This window comes from Haliotis rubra, unplaced genomic scaffold (genome assembly GCF_003918875.1).
Source record: "Haliotis rubra isolate DU_JTF1 unplaced genomic scaffold, ASM391887v1 Scf35, whole genome shotgun sequence".
NCBI lineage: Eukaryota > Metazoa > Mollusca > Gastropoda > Lepetellida > Haliotidae > Haliotis > Haliotis rubra.
The window spans coordinates 2,180,001-2,199,362 of record NW_025767024.1 but is presented as its reverse complement, the minus strand read 5'-3'; the positions used below and the strand labels follow the sequence as shown (position 1 = coordinate 2,199,362).

General features: G+C 38.0%; 1 long non-coding RNA gene across 1 annotated transcript in view; it reads left to right on the top strand.

Annotated features, from left to right (window-relative positions):
- Positions 1–383: 383 nt before the first annotated feature.
- LOC124285002 overlaps positions 384–19,362 on the top strand; it is a 74,220-nt gene continuing 55,241 nt past the window's right edge. The window contains exons 1-2 of the long non-coding RNA XR_006900699.1: positions 384–552; positions 7,296–7,328. This is a non-coding gene — a long non-coding RNA (uncharacterized LOC124285002). The remainder of the gene's footprint in view (positions 553–7,295; positions 7,329–19,362) is intronic.

Below are 19,362 nucleotides of genomic sequence, written 5' to 3'. Positions count from 1 at the left end.
CGTAGAAATTGAGCAACAAACATTAAAAAACCCTTTAAACAATGCCATATACAAGTGATAGAAGATTGCCCATCTGGCCAGTAAACCAATATTTCAAATAGCTATTTGAACGAAATATCATGCCGTTGACTTAAAAATGCATCTTTTTCTAGATTAACCTGCTGTTAATAACAGCTTGTTATCTTTTCATTCACAAGAAGCCCTATATTTGCCGTAAAATCGTCTCATATCTGTTCCCATTTCAAGAATACAATTTTGTCTGCTGCCGCGGCTCGCCAACAACGCTTTGTTACAAGCGATGCGATTGGCTGGAATATATATCACTCCGCGAAAGGCCCGTCTGCTATACAAATGAAGTAGTTCCGGTCCAGTGCCGCTAAACAGCCTAAGTATGATACGGCCGAGAAAGAAATGAACACGAGGCCATCAACAGACTAGTTTTATGAATTTATCGTACTGTCTCGTTGTCCAATAAGAGGGTCTGTCGGAAAGATCAAAGGGAGCCGACGGGACTGCATAGCTGTCCCTACCTGTCAATCTTTGCATCGCAAGGTGGGTACTATATTTAAACTTTGATTTACAATTGGCGCAATAACTGACAGTGTAATACTTAGCCCCATTACATTGGGGTGTGAATTTATTACCATTTTTTCCCGTCTTCATTTTTTCGTTGTCTCGTAAAAATATTCTCCGTTTGTAGATTTCAAGTTGTCTATAGACGCTACGATGTCAATATCAAGCTTTAATGCATGTACCTATAGTAATAAGACGGGCCGGTATGATCTATAACCGGCAGCTATTACGAGCGTTTCGGTGTTATTTGCCTCATAAACATTGCCGTTATAACGATTTTATTGTTCCGTTGCCGATATAGAGAGGGAAGAGAATGGCGTTGATTTCAGTCGTGAATTATGAAGTGTTACCGAGGGCTGCTCGCGATAAAAGCACTCCTTCGCCGCTAGTTCATAGGTTTCGGTAATCAAGAAGGTCAGGGGTCACTGTGGGTCGGGGATTTTAGGTGGGGTTGGGATTTTGTAGGTATTTAGGGTGGGGTATATTTATGACAGGACATCTCACGGCTTTGGTGATATGATATAATGTTATACTTTGTTTCTTACAAAAAGACATGTTGTCTGTTTAATTTGGTTCAAATAATTATACATATGTATGCATATTTTAAGCCATCGTTCCACCTTTTGAACATATTTATGACATACGTTTTAACTTCCGTGTAGTGGAAAAAACTTGAACCTCATGATCGGATGCAGATACCATCATTTCCTAAAAGAAATATGTAAATGAACGTTTCTTTTATTGTTGTTCGGATCTAAATTCGTGGGTACATTATCACAATAGTTGTGCCCAATCTATCACATTTCAGGTTTACGTCCAAAAAGCCAAAACAGGAACAAGCATAGAAAGATAGACATGATAAATACACACATGTACATACACAAACAGATACATGTGCATTCTTGAAGATAATACTATGCAGGTTATAATGTTGTTTAACTTTGTTGTGAAAAATGGTAAACCTGTGCTCTTTGGAATCAGGATTACCATAAATAAGTAGCAACCCCCATCCCACCCTACCCACCCCCACCCCTATTAGAATTTGTCACTGTAATGTGTATTACCACAGTAGATTTGTCTTCTGTTTCCGATTGTACATTTTAATTGGGACATTAAAACACAGAACGCTAGTTTTGCAGCCTTCGTTAAAGATACGGTTAATTGTGTAGGACTTTTATTGTTTCTGGATGCCAGGGGTTGGTTTGAGTTCGCTACCCACCAATTAGGCTAACATTCCGAAATGTAAACTGTCTGTGAGCATTCGTGTCTATGGAACCAACAGCCTGGGTTAGAGCCATCAATGTTCACAAATGACAAGTGCGAGAAAAGCATTCTTTATGTGGTATTCAAACACCACACTAACGTATCTCGTTTACGAATATTATATATTGAGCAATTAATATATATTTCTGTCGTACATTTGTGAACGTTTTGAGCTGCAATTTGGATGTTTTGATGAAATTTCGTTAAAAACCAGTTTCATAAATATTTCCTTCATATAACCTAATTAAGGGTCTTCACTGTAATCGTCTTTATGTTCCAAGGGTCTAATTTCTTTATGGGTTGAATGAAGTTGCTACTATATTAGTATTTCCATCCAACACTCTTAATTGTCACTTAATTATTTTAACGCTTGTACTGATTAATTTCTTATAAAAGCCTCGATAATACAAATCTGACACCCATACATCTTGCTTGTCAACACCCCGTGAGCAATTGAGATGAAATGGAACCCATTTCAACAAGTATAATTTATTAGATATGTAAATGACATAATATTTTTGTCACTTTGACACACTTCGTCACGTGCTTCTTAAATGTTTGTCATCAAAATATCGAATAAAACACATTTTCACGAAAAACTTATTCAGACATGGGGGTGATGAAGTCGGTCGGTAGAGGGGGTGGGGTCGCTGAGTTGAGGGTACGGCGGGGCGTCATTTGCCACGTGGCACGTTTGAAGGAGATCATCGAAATGAGAAAGCCACCTTCAATCCGTGTGTAATTTATAACCGCTGGACTTAATGACTTAATCACTGTCCGTTACATGCGAGGCGACTGAGGGGCAGGGGGTCGGAAGAGGGGGGAGGGATACGCCGGGAGGGACGGGTGAGGATGAGGAGGGGTATGACGACATTTGTCCCCCTCGTAGTTTATTGCCTTTCGGTCCGTTGATAAAACACAAAGAGGGTTTTAAACCACATCTGCCCAAATTGTTGTCGGCATTAACGATAACTCACTGCAAAGACTCCGACCAATTTTAGTAATTAACTTTCAGTTGGGCCCTGACTCCTTTTAAGGGGTGTTTTTGAGAGTCCTAAATTACACAAACAGTGTAGTATATTTAGAATATATGACTGACGAGTTAGATATTTGACTCACTTATTATAGCAGTTTGAAATAATAAAATAATTCAAACTCATTATGTAGTGTAATCAGAATTAATATGAGAATTCTTCTGTGTCTAAGTGAAATATGCCTGCAGGGGTCCTCAAGGGTCAAAGACAACAAAAACATTCTGTTAGTATTGTAATGAGCAAGATAACCTTATACGGTTGTAATAGATACTGATGTTTCAAGGAGGTTGATGGTCAATGGAATGTCAATTTCACCCCGTTATGAATATTAAAAATTCCGCTTACATTATGAATGGCGTGGTTGTAGTTCGGCATAAACTCAAAGAGCTTATATCGTTGTCTGTTATGTTGATCCATTGTAATCTCTTTCTGTTGGTCAATAGAACACCACACGCCACAGTATATGCAAACATTGTTTTGGGTGATTAGAATACACACAATGTATATATTAACTGTTAGTTTGTTATGATATTGTCAATATTCCCTAAGCTTAATCTTTTGGTATAAAACAAATAAACGAATCTTACAAAACACTCGAAATATTTAAAAAATGAATAAATGGGGCAGAAATATCTTGAGATGACCAGCGGATGTGTTTAATCCTCCTGAGTGCTGCCCTAACGACGAATACTTGTCACGTGCATAATTTTTCTCCCAAAAAAGCAATTTACTCTAAAATATTCTTGTTCTTTAAAACTCGCTTCTATAAGTCTTCTTTTTAATCACGAGGTCCCACCTCGTGAATGATTTTCATTCGATCCAACATGGCATTATGCAAATGGAGGCGCAGTTCTGTCTAGTGGTTACAAAAACGAACGACGAATATCAAAACTGGAGCCAAAAAGTCTGAACTAAGATGTGAAAGGGGTCAAACAAGAGACTGATTTGACTTTCAATTTTCCGATGACACTTTATTTCAATAAATCAGGAATTTTTGAAAGATCATAAGATTATGGTTTTGTTAACCTTGTTTGCATTAACTAACACAAACTTTGAGGACATAGTGATGAATTGCCATTGGCTGAAACGAACTCCGCTGGGGGTCGGATCCAACTTCTGCGCCTGTAATATCTCTGATTGTGATTAAAGGGCACATCGCTTTCAAGACAAGTGATTTTTTTCCCAATGATTAGGTACCAATCGCTAAAAAGTAGTGCCTAAACAGCTGAAAATTACTTTGGGTGCAAAATGCATTATAGGAAGCTTGTCCTATCTTTCATTCATTAGTCTTGAAAGTCTCCTGGCAGTGCGACACTAATCCCACACCGTGATTTGTTTTTTCCCGAACTTCCACTTTGTCACTGACTGTTTAGGGACCCCCCTAATGTGTTCTTTATACACTGTTCACTCTTTAAATGGAATCCCTATTCCGCATTAAGAAGTAGTTCGTCTTTCTGATGAATCTTTAAGAGAACCTCGTACACATCGGCGAGTTGTGAGTCTGAAAACAACAACTTCAAAACAGGAATATTTATGACAGACCTGTAAAACACTGTTTCATATGTATTGATTCAATCTCCATATTCATTTGAAGGTAATAACTTTAGCATTTTATTAAAAAACGCACATTTCGCTCTCTTCACCAGCTAATGAAATAAGTCGCAATGAATATGTAGATTTTTAGATCGAAATATTGTTAACTAGGGAACGCTCATGTAAATTATATATTTTAAAAAAAATAAGATGGTGAAGGATGCAGAAGGGAATATTAAAAAGACGAAGAAAGCCATGGCTGGGTAAAAGGGTTATCTTTTAATCCTCAAGAGCAATATGCAAGCATCTTTAATTATTCTAAAACTTAACTATACACATATGTGAGCTTATACTGCAAGATTTTCTCATCTGATTAGGACTCCATCTTAGCAGTTGACAGACACGGAAAAATATAAATATGCTGATGAACATACACAATCAAGACAGGAATATACTTGCGTGTTCAATATCCCATTTTGGCAACGCCAGACAATCCCAATCCGCTTACATCGTCCCACAACGGTCCCGATACGTATATTTCATATCTTCCAACCCGATCACGCGAAAGGGAGATTCACTGATATAGCCACTAGTCAATATCACATGTATATATGTACATTTCATTCCAAATGCATACAATGAAATCGACACGTAGGGTTAGATGTTTATTACAGTCCTTATACGATGAAGATGAACGAATAAAAGAATGAGTTTTATTCACGTTTATTCGTTTAAATGTGGCATTGTATGTGTGTTTAATGCAACCGTTATTACATGGATATGGATTAATAAACGAATTATTCTGGTTCATGCTTTGGAATATGGTATTAACAGCTGGTATTTTGCATTGATTGTCAATAAAACATCCATAGCATTTTCAAAATGACATGATGACTTTCGTGATTTCTGATATCAAAATCGGGGAAATATATCTTCGGAATTAAGATTTATAATGCTCAAACATTAATGTTTAATCTTTAATACTTTATGCTGATATGAACGGCGAAGTTTTTTTATCCCTGAGAATTCTCGATACAGAGATATTTCTTGCATAATTAGCACATGTCATGATAAGAGTTACTGGAAGAAAACGTAAAACCGTGGATTGATTTGGGAAATACACAACTGAATGATTAATGTTCTGTTATGTATTTATAATAACATATATACATATTTTAGTAGCTTTTGATGAAAAGGGCAAGGGCGAGTTAAATCCACTCTTTGATAAATATATCATTTACTGCGGCATAATGCGATATTTGATTCACCGCGGTAAGGCTAGATTGACCTAGTGCAAAGGAATGCGAACGAAGGGAAAGAAAAAATGAAATTCTTGTGAGATTTCTAATCTTCCAACTACCCGTCATAAATCATGGTTCTCATTCGACCATCAAACAATGACATGAAATTCAAATTGCCGAAATAACATCATTATTTGGCAGAAAAATATTACAATAAATATTCATTTGTGAAACATAAATCCTCTGTGACTCTGTGCCAAATCTGTGATTTTCTTAATTTTTTCTTCAAAGTCTTTCATCTCTGCTCAATTTGGCCAAAATAAGTCGTTTACCAAATGAGACCGACCCTAAGGCCAGCGTTCGCCGAGTCGTTTGATTTGGGGTGAGAGACAAATTATAAAAGTTGACAATTCTGTGGGCTGATCACAGCTGTAGCTCTCGGATAGGGCAAGGAGGGGGGCTATGATTGAAGAAGCTTCGGCCACGCGCTAATCATGCATCCACGAGTCTTTCGCTCTCTCGATTACTATTGACTTCTTGAAAGATTTACTATTTCCTTTCTTGCTTGTTATTGATTCTCGAGCACGAAGACGCAGCAATCGCTAAAGCTTTTAATTAATTTCACTCAGGACCAGAAAGAAATTGAGAGTGACTCCGTAGATTCCATCCTATCTCACAAATCAAAAACTCCAAGTTACACACACGGTGTCAAAGTATTGCTTGAATAAAAGGAAGATACTGTTTAATTTGGTTTTGTCTTGTCGCATACGGAGGCAAGCTATGGTAGAGATACCTAGAAATTAAACTTTCTCAGCAAAACTATCACTGGACTTGGATAATAGAATTACCTCCCTTGACGAATGGGCACGATTCATCAACGTAATAGGAAAATGTCAATTATTGAAAGGAATAAAATCTATCTTTCAGTCGACAGGTTTCGAGTTCAGTTTAGACCAGTGTGTTACCATTGATTGGGTAAAACGAAATGGAATCAAAATCGACGTATGATGTTTTCTCAGGGTGAGCAGATCATTGGGAGGGGGAACTTTCGGGGAGGGGAACGAAAAAGGGAGACATTTAATTTCGAGTCTTGATATCTCGAGGTCCACATCTTTATTGGATCCCTCGAACCCAGACAGGCTTGATTAAAGCGTTCATTTTGATTGAAGAGAGTCGTGCTCGTTTTATCTCAACATCGTTGAATTTTACAAAATTATAGGTTTCTTGTTTGGGATGTGGAAAAAAGTCTTCTATCCATTTTGCTGTTAGCTTAGGCGTTCAAATGAATATAGATGTGAAATAAACAGAATAGAGAGCAATGAAAAATTCATGTCGGCCGAACTTCAAATATGCAGCGTGTCTGATTAAGACAAAATATTGCTCCTTTGGTACACCGGGGGTCATTTTTCAATCATGACAAATCGAGCGACACGGACGGCGATACTGCCGTTTAATTGGTTTATTTTAATCACGTGACATTTACGAGCCAATCGAAGGACACTAAGGGGGGCATATCTATACATTCCCATGTTTATAGCCGATATTGGCAATATTTCCTGAAAAGAGTTAGGTTTGTAGTCAGAACCAACATAATAGTATCAATTGCTATCGACCGATGAAGAGAATGCAACCAACATATTTGTATTTATAGGAACTTCGATCAACGAACTTCTCACGCACTGAGGTAAGATTTAACACTTTATTTTTTATATTTCTAACCATAACGGTTGTGTTTTAATGGTCTTTCACGAATGCTTTTTCACGAATGCACGCATGTTATTTCGAAAAGCTCATGCAAAAATAACAGGTTTTCTTTGTCTTTCTAAAACGGCAAATTTGCTTCATCAAATTTCCGTCTAAAAACGCAAATTCTAAAATTCATCTTTTTCTTAGATTGTTTTTAAAAGTATTATTGCTGAAACAAAAGTATCAAGTTACTCGTAGGTTAAGTTATATTGATTTGACAAGATCACGATTTGTAAGATTCTTATGGGACAAATGTTCTATTAACGAAATGGCTCCTTGGTGGGCGGTTTTATCGTAAAATCAATTACTTACATTTTAGGTAAGATTTACAGTGTTACCGAAGCCCCTGACTCCTATTATCACTGTACAACGGGATTATAGCTGTGATTAATGCTCAAATAGGGCCCTAGACACGTTTATAGCGCATTAAGATACCATATCTACCGATACTGATGTTATAACGAGGACAGCCAGCGATAGATAAGTCGTTGATTTGTCGAGGATTGGACATTGTCAGTTACATCCTACAAGTCCTCATCAATGTCTTCGCAAACGATTCCATTCATGATGTGCTTAAATGAGATCTAGATACAAACCAAATATTTACTTTTACTGGAAAAATGCAGTTTGGTAATACAGGCACAACATTTACATCGAAGACGATTTTTAATACCATAATTCCGATAAAACGCATAGAAACATTAAAATAAGAAAAATTGAAACCTATATGAACTATAAAGCGACATTCAGAAGAATAGATGTTTTGTTTTAAACACTTTTCTATCAATTAACTTACCATAAAGAGAGGGAGTCCCGAAGTATTTATGATGCTGCCATTATCCGGAGACACAAAACTATACAACGAAATTAACGAGCGTCACGTGTGTTTAGCTATTTATACATATTACTAAAATGTATCTTACAGGGACTTAAGAATCACCCACCCCCCAAACAAAAAAAAATATTTCATAAAATTAAATAAAACCAACGAATCTGAAATAACACACTTGAGTGAAAAAAATAATAAAACGTTTAATCATCTCTTCACATATCGTTCTGTCTGTTGTGTTTGGTTGTGTCTCTTAGACATTCTTTTAATGCAACTATTTCTGCATTTTTGTAAAATTTGAATAGATGAAGGGACAAAAGCAATTTTTGCTCTTACAAATTGAACAGAAATATGTGTTTGTCTATCCCTGTCTCTTTATGTGTCTGCCATGTGTTTGGAGTATTGCTGAATGCAGCGTTAAACATGAATCTTTCTATCTCTGTTTCCGTCCGCTCTCTTATCTACGACACTTCAGGCCGTCTGTTAAGCGTACTGTCACCCAGTCATCATACAACTTGACACCATCAATTGAGTCAGATTTAACTAAGGCTGACGCTTTCATTTAAATCCATATTTGTTTCTTAAGATGGCATTGATAACTGTCGTGTGGGCATATTTCTGTACACACGACATGTGAAGATAGCAAACTGTATCATGGTGCCTCGTAAAGACATCTATTTTCAAGAACGCACGTACCATTAACGCAAACATCCGTTATAGTCCGTTTGGCTCAAAATCGGACCGATGAATTGCACTCTAACTCGAAAACAACTAAACATAGAATACTCAATGAAACACGAATCATAATCATAACATCAGATCAACTCTGTGATTTTTTTCAGAATTTATGACCTAAAAGTAAAAAGTTGTTTAACAAACTATCATTAATATTTTGACACAGTTAACTATTTGTTACGAGGGAGGACTGCAAAGGGAGGAACAGTCAGGTGTACGTGAAGCACGTGCACAAGTGCCGACAAAGTAATAGATTCATTAACCTGTGCTGTCCCGTCTCCATCCTTTCTCGCCCACCTGGCTGTTCCTCTCTTTGCACCCCTTCCTCGTAACAATAGTGAACTGCGTCAAGATTTTAATGATAGTTTGTTAAACAACTTTTTACGTTTTAGGACATAAATTCTGAAAACAAATCACAGAGTTGGTCTGATGTTTTGATTATGATCAGTGTTCATTGAGTACTATATGTTTAGTAGTTTTCGAGTTAGATTGCAATTCATTGGTCCGATTTTGAGCCAAACGGACTATAGTATATATTGAGAAAACAGTTCCAGACGACGTTTCTTAAATATCGGCATCACATCACAAAATTGTACTGTTCAATAGTGTATTATTGGCTTGTAAAGCACATCTTTTCTGTTGTAATGGGGAAATTTGATCAAGTTATATGAATTCAGTAATGATACAATGCCACCTTGGGCTGTCACCTCTGGGTAGTCCAGGCAAAACTATCAAAACAACAGTCGAGGAAGTCCTTGATATAAACCCCTAAGATAAAACTACGTTCATTAATTATTTTCAGTTTAATACCTTAACTTCAGAAGGCCCTCTTCTCTTGAAACGTGCAATCAAACGTAGCACAACTGTCCAACACACTCCCCAAACCTTTGAGATAAATTAATTCATAATTCTATGTGTTGTTTCAAAATCTCAGTAAAGTGTTCAGTGTTATATACATCAAACTTTCAATATTTCGTTTAAAATATGAATTAAAGGTTCTTAATGGATATTACTATTAACAGGCGTTTAAAACACCAGCAATAACATAACACACAAAAGACGCCTGACGATGCCCAGAACAGATTAATATTTTAATACATTCTATACAGGCGTTCGACATATTCTCCCAAATACAAATATCATAAATACAGTCAATAATTGACTCGGTGAGTCAACGGCCGTGCTTGCAATCACTCATATCAATTCTAACTCTTGTAAACCATGAACACACTTCACAAATGGCGAGGGATGCAAGTTTTATCCACAGCTTGTTATACCAAACCCGTGACGTTTCCTACAGTTCAAGGCAAGTAAAAGATTCGTTTCCGAAGTAACTCCCAGATAATTTCTTTCTGGAACCGATCCTGATATCATAAACAAATCATTGTAAAATATTATTACTCCTGGGCGAATAAATCAAACATAGAAAAGTAATCGTATATCATCCTTCCAATCGCCATCCTGTTCGACGCTATGCATTGGTAAGGTTACGTCAGTAACGAAAAAGGTACGTGAAAAAGATTCAGAAACGAAATGTGTTTTCTAATGTGATATTTTCGTTCGTGTTCGGCGATGATATGATAGTTATCACTAAACACACGAGGCGCTGTTAAATATTCTTTTATAGGCAATGTTTATGTTTCAGCTGAATCTAAACTGTCATCCTTAATATTGATTTTATTTAAATTTACCGAAATCGCTTCCGGTTACACATAAGTGAGTAAGTATGGTTTTACGCCGCTTTTAGCAACATTCCAGCAATATCACCGCGGGGGACACCAGAAATGGGCATCACACATTGTACCCATGTGGAGAATCGAACCTGGGTCTTCGGCGTCACAAGCAAACGCTTTAACCACTAGGCTACCCCACCGCCCCCGGTTACACATAAGAACTCTTAGGTATACTCGTAATGGCATACAGTATATTTGGCATACAGTATATTGTAGCAAGTATTGGCTACTTTCCGGAATGCAGAAACAATTTGTTTGTAAACTTGGTCTCACATAATATCACACAAGGTACACATTGATATAAGCTGATTATCGCCATGAACTAGATAGAGGGTGAGTTATTTGGGTTAACGCCACCTTTAACGGTATTCCAGTTACGTCAGCTTAACGTGGAGAAAAAATGACGTAATGCAGGTCTCACACGTTTACCATTTTGGTATAATTCCTGAGCACGGGTGACACACCTAGAAACAGGGGATTCGAACCCCAAATCATAATTTCCTGACGTGTTCAAGGGAGGTAACTTTTCACAGCGAATTGCGTCGCCTTTGAGAGTGGAGCACCTGTGCCCCTGTCAGGATATAAGAATCAAACATACCTTAACACTCAGTTGCTATGTCCTGGTTCGGAATGACCCTGCGACTTAAAATGGGTGGCTCGTCAGACTAAGGCACTGTAATGTCTGTGCAGAGTTACATACCCTATGCGTGCCAGGATCCGGATTTGTCCCATCATTTTTTTAAACTACCACATCCGGGCTCTTGGGTTCGTGTAAGTTGGGTTAAGTCATTCCAGGGGGTTTTATGGCATGGATTTAGAGGAACTTACGACCCGTGACTCGTTTTGCACCCACATGGTGCGTGATGTTATCCCATGCTTCGACCTTAACTGGGAGTTTTCACACCCCTCTGTTCACTGTCATTTACTAATCGTATCAGGGCCTGTGAAGATCCGGGTTAGAGTTGACCTTCAGCGAATTTTGTAGTAAGAGGAGATAGTCAGGCTCGCTGACCTTGTTTTAGTCATGTCATCGTGTCCCATTTGAGGAGATCAGTGCTTGTATTAATTAATGCCAGACCTCCGTCCAATAGGTGGAAGATTGCTGAGTGCGGCGTAAACAAACAAACACACACGTAAACACGAAACAAAACACGAAACAGATGACGTCCTTGTTGGCTTGTTTGAATCGTAACCCTTCGTCGTGGATCAATGCTGATTGTGATGATCACGGGATTGTCTGGTCCAGAATCGATCGTTCACAAGACCATTTCTGGGTTCAGCAGCAACAAGCACTTTGTCTTTATGAAACCTTGTTGAGAAGGGGGGGATATACGTGAAACAGGACAAGCTTCTTCTTTTCGAAAACACCCGGTGTCATTGCTTGATTCTTTGAATATTTTGGCGTCCTACGGAGTCCGTTTTGGGAGATAATCATGACTAGTTATCTTCTGGCATTGAAGTTTTGAATTCTCAAACGTGGTAAACCGGGAAGACCTGCACAAATTCGGGATACGTTAACAAATTAAGTTATTTAGGAGAAATACTTTCCATTATAATTCAACTCACTCACACAAACGTGTCCGTAGTTTGGTATTTTGCCACAACCAGCGTCTTGGTTGCTGGAATTAAGCCTTATATACTTTGGTCTTTGGTTGCTGTTTAACGACGCACTCAGCATTATTCCAGCTATATGGAGGCGGTTTGTAAATAATCGACTTTGGACCATAGAATCCAGTGATCAAAAGCATGAGCATCGGTCTACGCAATAGGGATACGATGGCGTGTGTCCACCAAGTCAGCGAGCCTGACCACCCGATCCCGTTAGTCGCCTCTTACGACAAGCACGGGCTACTGAAGATCAATTCTTGGGTTGTTTTAAAAGCAAGAAAGAGAACAGTTTTGGTTCAGAGTTTAGGATGTAAACGGTAAGTAAGTGGTCATCCATCTGCCTTGTGAAAGAGTGAGTAAGTGAGTGATTTTGGTTCTTATGCGGTTTTGGTCAGTATTCCACTTATATGACGTAGTGTCAACATCTGCCTTGTGTCTGTTGTTTTGCGCCGCACTAAGCAGTTTCCAGTCTATGATGGCTGTCTGTAAAACATCTGGTCTGGACCAGACAATCCAGTGACTGACATTATCAGCATCTGTCCACGTACTTTGTGATATGAAGACATGCGTCAATCAAGGCCAGGCTGACCACCCGATTCCGTTAATCTTATGACTCGGTCGACCCGTGAAGACCCGGGGTAGAATAGGTCTTCACCGGTCGACCGAGTCATGTGCTTGCCATAAAAGGCGACTATGCTTGTCGTAAGAGGCGACTAACGGGATCGGGTGGTCAGTTTCGCTGACTTGGTTGACACATGTCATCGGTTCCCAATTGCACAGATCGATGCTCATGCTGTTGATCACTGGATTGTTTGGTCCAGACTCGATTATTTACAGACCGCCGCCATATAGCTGGGATATGGCTGAGTGTGGCATAAAACTAAACTCACTCACTCACTTATGACTCGGTCAGTGGAACCATACAGAATGAATGGTGAGCTAAATGAGCATCACCACGTCTATCCTCTTACACCGCGCCAATGCTGTCGTACACATGACATGATGGCTCTCTGTAAATGCTCGGGACTGGGCTAGAAAACCAGCGGTTGACAGCATGAGCGTCAGTCAGCTCTCTCGGGCAACATGACATCTATCAGTCAGATCACAATCCATGACCTACCAAGTCTAATTATACTAATTAGCTTGTATAAAACGAATGGTTGTACCATAAACAAACATCGACTTTACCTGGAACTCACACGTCTATTAACATTTGATTGAGATAAAAAGATAGTTTACGATTTGGATTTGATATTAGGTTCCATCTGTGCACAATATCAAAGAATGCGAGATACTAAGAACAGCAGTTCTGATAAAATGGCTATGTTCAGATGAAAATTATCTTGTCTTTGCATGTGTTTGTGACTTGTGTCAGATACCATTGTGCAGATGTGCATAGTGACCTTAGCGTTCAGTTGATCATAACTTCCATACACACACACAAACTGCAGTCGAAAGATTGAGGTTGCTTTGTACAACGGCTCCCTGGTGTCCATATATTTCATAGGCATGTATAAACAAATGTGATTTTGGCAGGAATCGCACAAAGCATCGATAAAAATTAGACTTATGATTTTGAAAAGGTTTTTGTTCTTGTCTGCACTCTTACCTTTGTGTAATAAACTTACCATTCATAAGTTCGTTGAATCATCCATAACACGATCCTTTGTTGAGATTACGTCCCTTTGTCACCTTCACCTTCACCCGTCCTTCTGTCGCGGTTAGAAAGACGTCTTTAATGCATCTGGAAGGCGTTAGACGCTCACAAGAACCAACAGTTATTCAATATGTCACAATTGTTACGGCAAGTACCCACTGGTTCATCATACAGATTATAAAGAAATTCATAATATCCTTTTTGTCACTTATAATCATGTCCTTTTCCGAATAATGTTCTTTGTGTTCTTGCAGTGGCTATGAAGCACATTACTTAAATTAAGCCAAATCACGTCAACCGTAAAATACAATATTCGGTAAAGAATCACTCCTGAAAGTGTCACAAGACAGTGTTCCATCTCGATTGCATGATCGTCCAAAATCTGAAGGTTTCGTGAAACTTGCTGACTTGAAAAATAGCTTCTTCGGTGAACCAATTTTCCCGGCCAAATTTGCCATATGTATCGCCCTTAATAAATGCGCCTCTCCGCCGAACCAGAATTGATACCACCAGATGGTTTCGGGAAGAATTATACAGAAGTTTGACAAATATGTTACTTTGCACTTCGGTGGTCTATCACGTTAAGCAGCCCGACATTGTCGGTCCACTGTTGGTTTAGGGCGTATTAACGCGAAGGCCTTCCTTTGGTTTAATTTTAGATATTCTAAGCTTTGTAATCAAATTCTTTAATTTTCGCAAAGAAAGGAAATCCGATATTAATCTGAAGATTAACCGCGTCATTGTTGCTGTATTTATCAAGATGTTGTTTTAACGGGAGTTTTGAGAGGGATTTATGTTTGCATAATATCCAGATTACTCTTTTCTGCATGATGAAACAGAATTAAATAGGCTTTATTTTAATGATAAAAGGCAAGACGACCTTTAGGATGTTCGTTTGATATTTAACGCTGTAGTATGATGCTTAGGCGGTATAATTTATGCATATGAAGTTAACCTTTTTAGAAAAAAAGACTTTGGATTTATATAACCTTTATATCAGATTTAATTTTCGTTATGGACATAGTGAATACTTCAACCACGAGTGAGTGAGTGAGTGAGTGAGTGAGTGAGTGAGTGAGTGAGTGAGTGAGTGAGTGAGTGAGTGAGTGAGTGAGTGAGTGAGTGAGTGAGTGAGTGAGTGAGTGAGTGAGTGAGTGAGTGAGTGAGTGAGTGAGTGAGTGAGTGAGTGAGTGAGTGATTATGAAGGTTGTACTCATCACCCAGTTTACGCGTTCTCCATACACCCGTCGCCACAACAGACTATAGACATAATCAGAGGAGCTGAATTGAGTTTCAAAACCTGACCATGTCACGTAACTATATTTAAGGACAACGATAGCGAAGCCTTTACTCAATGGGTCATCTGTGACCATCGTGAAAATAGCATTGTCTGTCATCAATGAAATGTAATAGCATTATTACAAATATTGACCTTTACATCGACATATAAACTCAATGAGCTATTTCATTCGTGACTGGTCCACAGTCGCCTTTTATAAACCCAATGAGAATAACACTTTATCGTCGATTATCGTTATTTATCATGCAAATGGCGAATTTCGACTAAAACGAACTGATTTGGATTGTACAAGGAATTCATGATATCGGAAATTGTCTGATATCTACGTGATATGCTCAGACAAGTGTTGTGATAAAATGATTGAAAGATCGTTTTATATCGCTTCATCATAATCTTCAGCACCACGTATGATGCAAAAGGTGCCAAATGTAATCTCTCTGTGCTTGCCACTACTTCCATTGCAAACTGTGGTCATGAAACGGGCATGATTCCATTGCGTTTCGTCAGCACCTCCACAACCAAATATTTAACCAAACGTGCAAGATATAATTTCATTGCGCTCACAACCAACCCAGAAACACGTCTTTTGAAGAAACTGGTGCAATATATCCTTCGATTACGATGCTGCAGAAGCACGTGTTGTGATGAAAAGGTGCAAAATACCACTCCGTTCCGCTTACCATCATACCTAGTACCACAGAGAGTTGCAAGATGGCTTCCCGTTGCGCTCAGCATAACCTCAAAACCAACTGTTAAGATGAAAATGATGCAAGATATCAATCCGTTGCGCTCATCATACCCACAGAACCAAATGTTAACATGAAAATGAATAATCCCCGACTATTCATCTCAGCCATGCAATATGATGAAAGTGACGCAAGACATTATTCCGTTACGCTCATCATACCCTCAGAACCAAATGTTAAGATGAAAATGACGCAAGATATCATTCCGTTGAGCTCATTCTACCCTCAGAACCAAATGGTAAGATGAAAATGACATAATATTTCGAAATAAGATATTATTTCGTTGTGTTCATCTCAACCATGTGATATGATAAATATATCATTCCGTTGCACTCGTCATATCATCATGTATTCATCTCAACTATGGCATATGGTGAAAATGACGCAAGATATCATTCCGTTGAGCTCATCATACCCTCAGAACCAAATAATCAGATGAAAATGATGCAAGATATCATTCCGACGCAAGATATCAGAGCTCATCATCATACCCTCAGAACCAAATGTTAAGATGAAAATGATGCAAGATATCATTCCGTTGGACTCACTATAACCTCAGAACCAAGGGTGTTAATGATGATGAAAATGATATGATGAAAAGGCATGTATCGTTCCGTTGCACTCATCACATCTTAATTAATGTGTTATGATGCAAAATGACGCAATATGATGATAATTCTCCGTTGCGCTCATCATACCCTCAGAAACAAATGGTAAGATGAAAATGACGCAAGATATATATTCCGTTGTGCTCATCTAACCTCAGAACCTAGCGTAAAGATGAAAATTATGGAAGATATCATTCCGTTTCTGTTGTATAAATCATCTCAACCAATGTTATGATGAAAATGACTTTTATGGATATCATTCCGTTGTGCTCATCTAACCTCAGAACCTGTAGCGTAAAGATGAAAATGATGGCAAGATATCATTCTGTTGTACTCATCTCAACCAAGTGCTATGATGAAAATGACACAATATATCATTCCGTTGTGCTCATCTAACAGAACCTCAGAACCTAGCGGTAAGATGAAAATGAAGGAAGATATCATTCTGTTGTACTCATCTCAACCCAATGTGCAATATATGATGAAAATGAACACAAGATATCATTCTGTTGTACTCATCAACCACGTAGTATGATGAAAATAACCTCAGAACCAATAATCATAGTGTTAAGATGAAAATGAATGGAAGATATCATTCTGTTGTACTCATCTAACCTCAACTAGTGTAAAGTGAAAATTATGATGTACTCATCTCAACCAAAATGAAAATGACACAATATATCATTCCGTTGTGCTCATCTAACCTCAGAACCTAGCGTAAAGATGAAAATTATGGAAGATATCATTCTGTTTGTACTCATCTCAACCACGTAGTATGATGAAAATGACACAAATATATCATTCCGTTGTGCTCATCTAACCTCAGAACCTAGCGTAAAGATGAAAATTATGGAAGATATCATTCTGTTGTACTCATCTCAACCACGTAGTATGATGAAAATGACACAATATATCATTCCGTTGTGCTCATCTAACCTCAGAACCTAGCGTAAAGATGAAAATTATGGAAGATATCATTCTGTTGTACTCATCTCAACCAAGTGCTATGATGAAAATGACACAATATATCATTCCGTTGTGCTCATCTAACCTCAGAACCTAGCGTAAAGATGAAAATTATGGAAGATATCATTCTGTTGTATCATCTCAACCAAGTGTTACGATGAAAATGACGCAGGATATTTTCCCGTTGCGCTCGTGATACCCTCAGACCATAGTGTTATGATGAAAATGATGCAAGCTATTATTCATCCGTGTCTCCGATCACAAACGTATGACATATTATGAAGAAACAGAAGCATGACAATCTTGATTTGTACCCTACCTTCATATCTATGTTATAAAAATACAATTAGTCACAATAATATGTCAACCAATAACACAACACTTGTCCCACCAGCACATACCCTCAAACACATTCCACACAAGGTTCGAGTCAAATACACAATCAAATATTACACCTTTTTCCAGTCAACAAGTCTTTGTCCACTTCACATGTTGCTTATCAAAGCACGCAATCGACACCAGTCACATACCATGAGCACAATCTGTTTTATTCAATTTCATATCAATTAGCGCTCCCTAATCACCTAAATCATCGAGGCTCTGGAGAGCCCTGAACACGTGACCAAAACACGAGCTGCACGTGCGTCTCTTAACGGGCACTCAACAATAAGATACTATCAATAACTCGTTCATTGGAATATAAAATGTCCCTGTGTAGTCGGAACAGGCAGCCACAAGTGTGGTTTCTTCGTCCAATCGATATTATGTTGAAGGTAGGGGCTAATATCCAATTTCTCGAGTGTGTATTGTGTGTTCTTGCGCTAGTTCATTATTCAAGAACATACCCTAAACCAGCACTGTTGTGATATACACGGTTGCCTGCTGGGCTGTCGAGGCACAGTGTATAGGTCAAAGGCATTGTCATTGTCAATCGCGGATTGTGAATATCAGATGCCTCATCAACCTTGACTTTGTTACATCGGTTTTGTTATGAGAAACACATTCGGACTCGTACGTACATTCATTGTTGAGAACAAGAAAGCATGCATGTTTTTTTAATCCTTAAACCTGACACCTTGTTGATCTTTCTGAACAGACTTTATGGTATCAATAATCATTTGAAGTATTAATTTCGTTTTTCATCACCAAGTTTACTTTTCTCGAGAAAAAAATAAATAACATTTATAATACATATTTTTGTATTATATTATCCTTTTTTCATATTCAGATAATTAGTGTCTCTAAGGAGATACAGTAAAGTATATTTGGAATGAACATACTAAACTATATTTAGCATTTTCATAAACGTCCACGTGACACATATGACATTAATATCATAACAATGTATTACTATGCTTCATGATAAAATAACGGTGATTAATGTCTTGTGGCGTGGCTTGTGCTATGAGTGATACTAGTGACAGGTTTAGCACTTAGTATCTCACAATGGGTGGTACTGAGCACTGTGACTCTTTTATACAGTTGAAAAAACAGTTTAATTACATACTTCTTGTGGTTTGTAAATACAATAGAACTTTGTAAATATAAACGATTGAACTGCGATTCCTACACTAATGCATGTCATTAGAGCAAAACTTATTGAAATGTTACAATTTTCATATATGCACTTGTGTCAGAAGGACTGGAAAACAAATATGCACCCCATTTATGATGAAATGTCAAAATTGACGATACAAAGAATGTCCAACGTTATGTTATTGTTTCCTGTCAGTTTGCTTTTTGTATTCAGACTATCCTTTATCAGACAATTGTTCCTGCTCTCTACATTA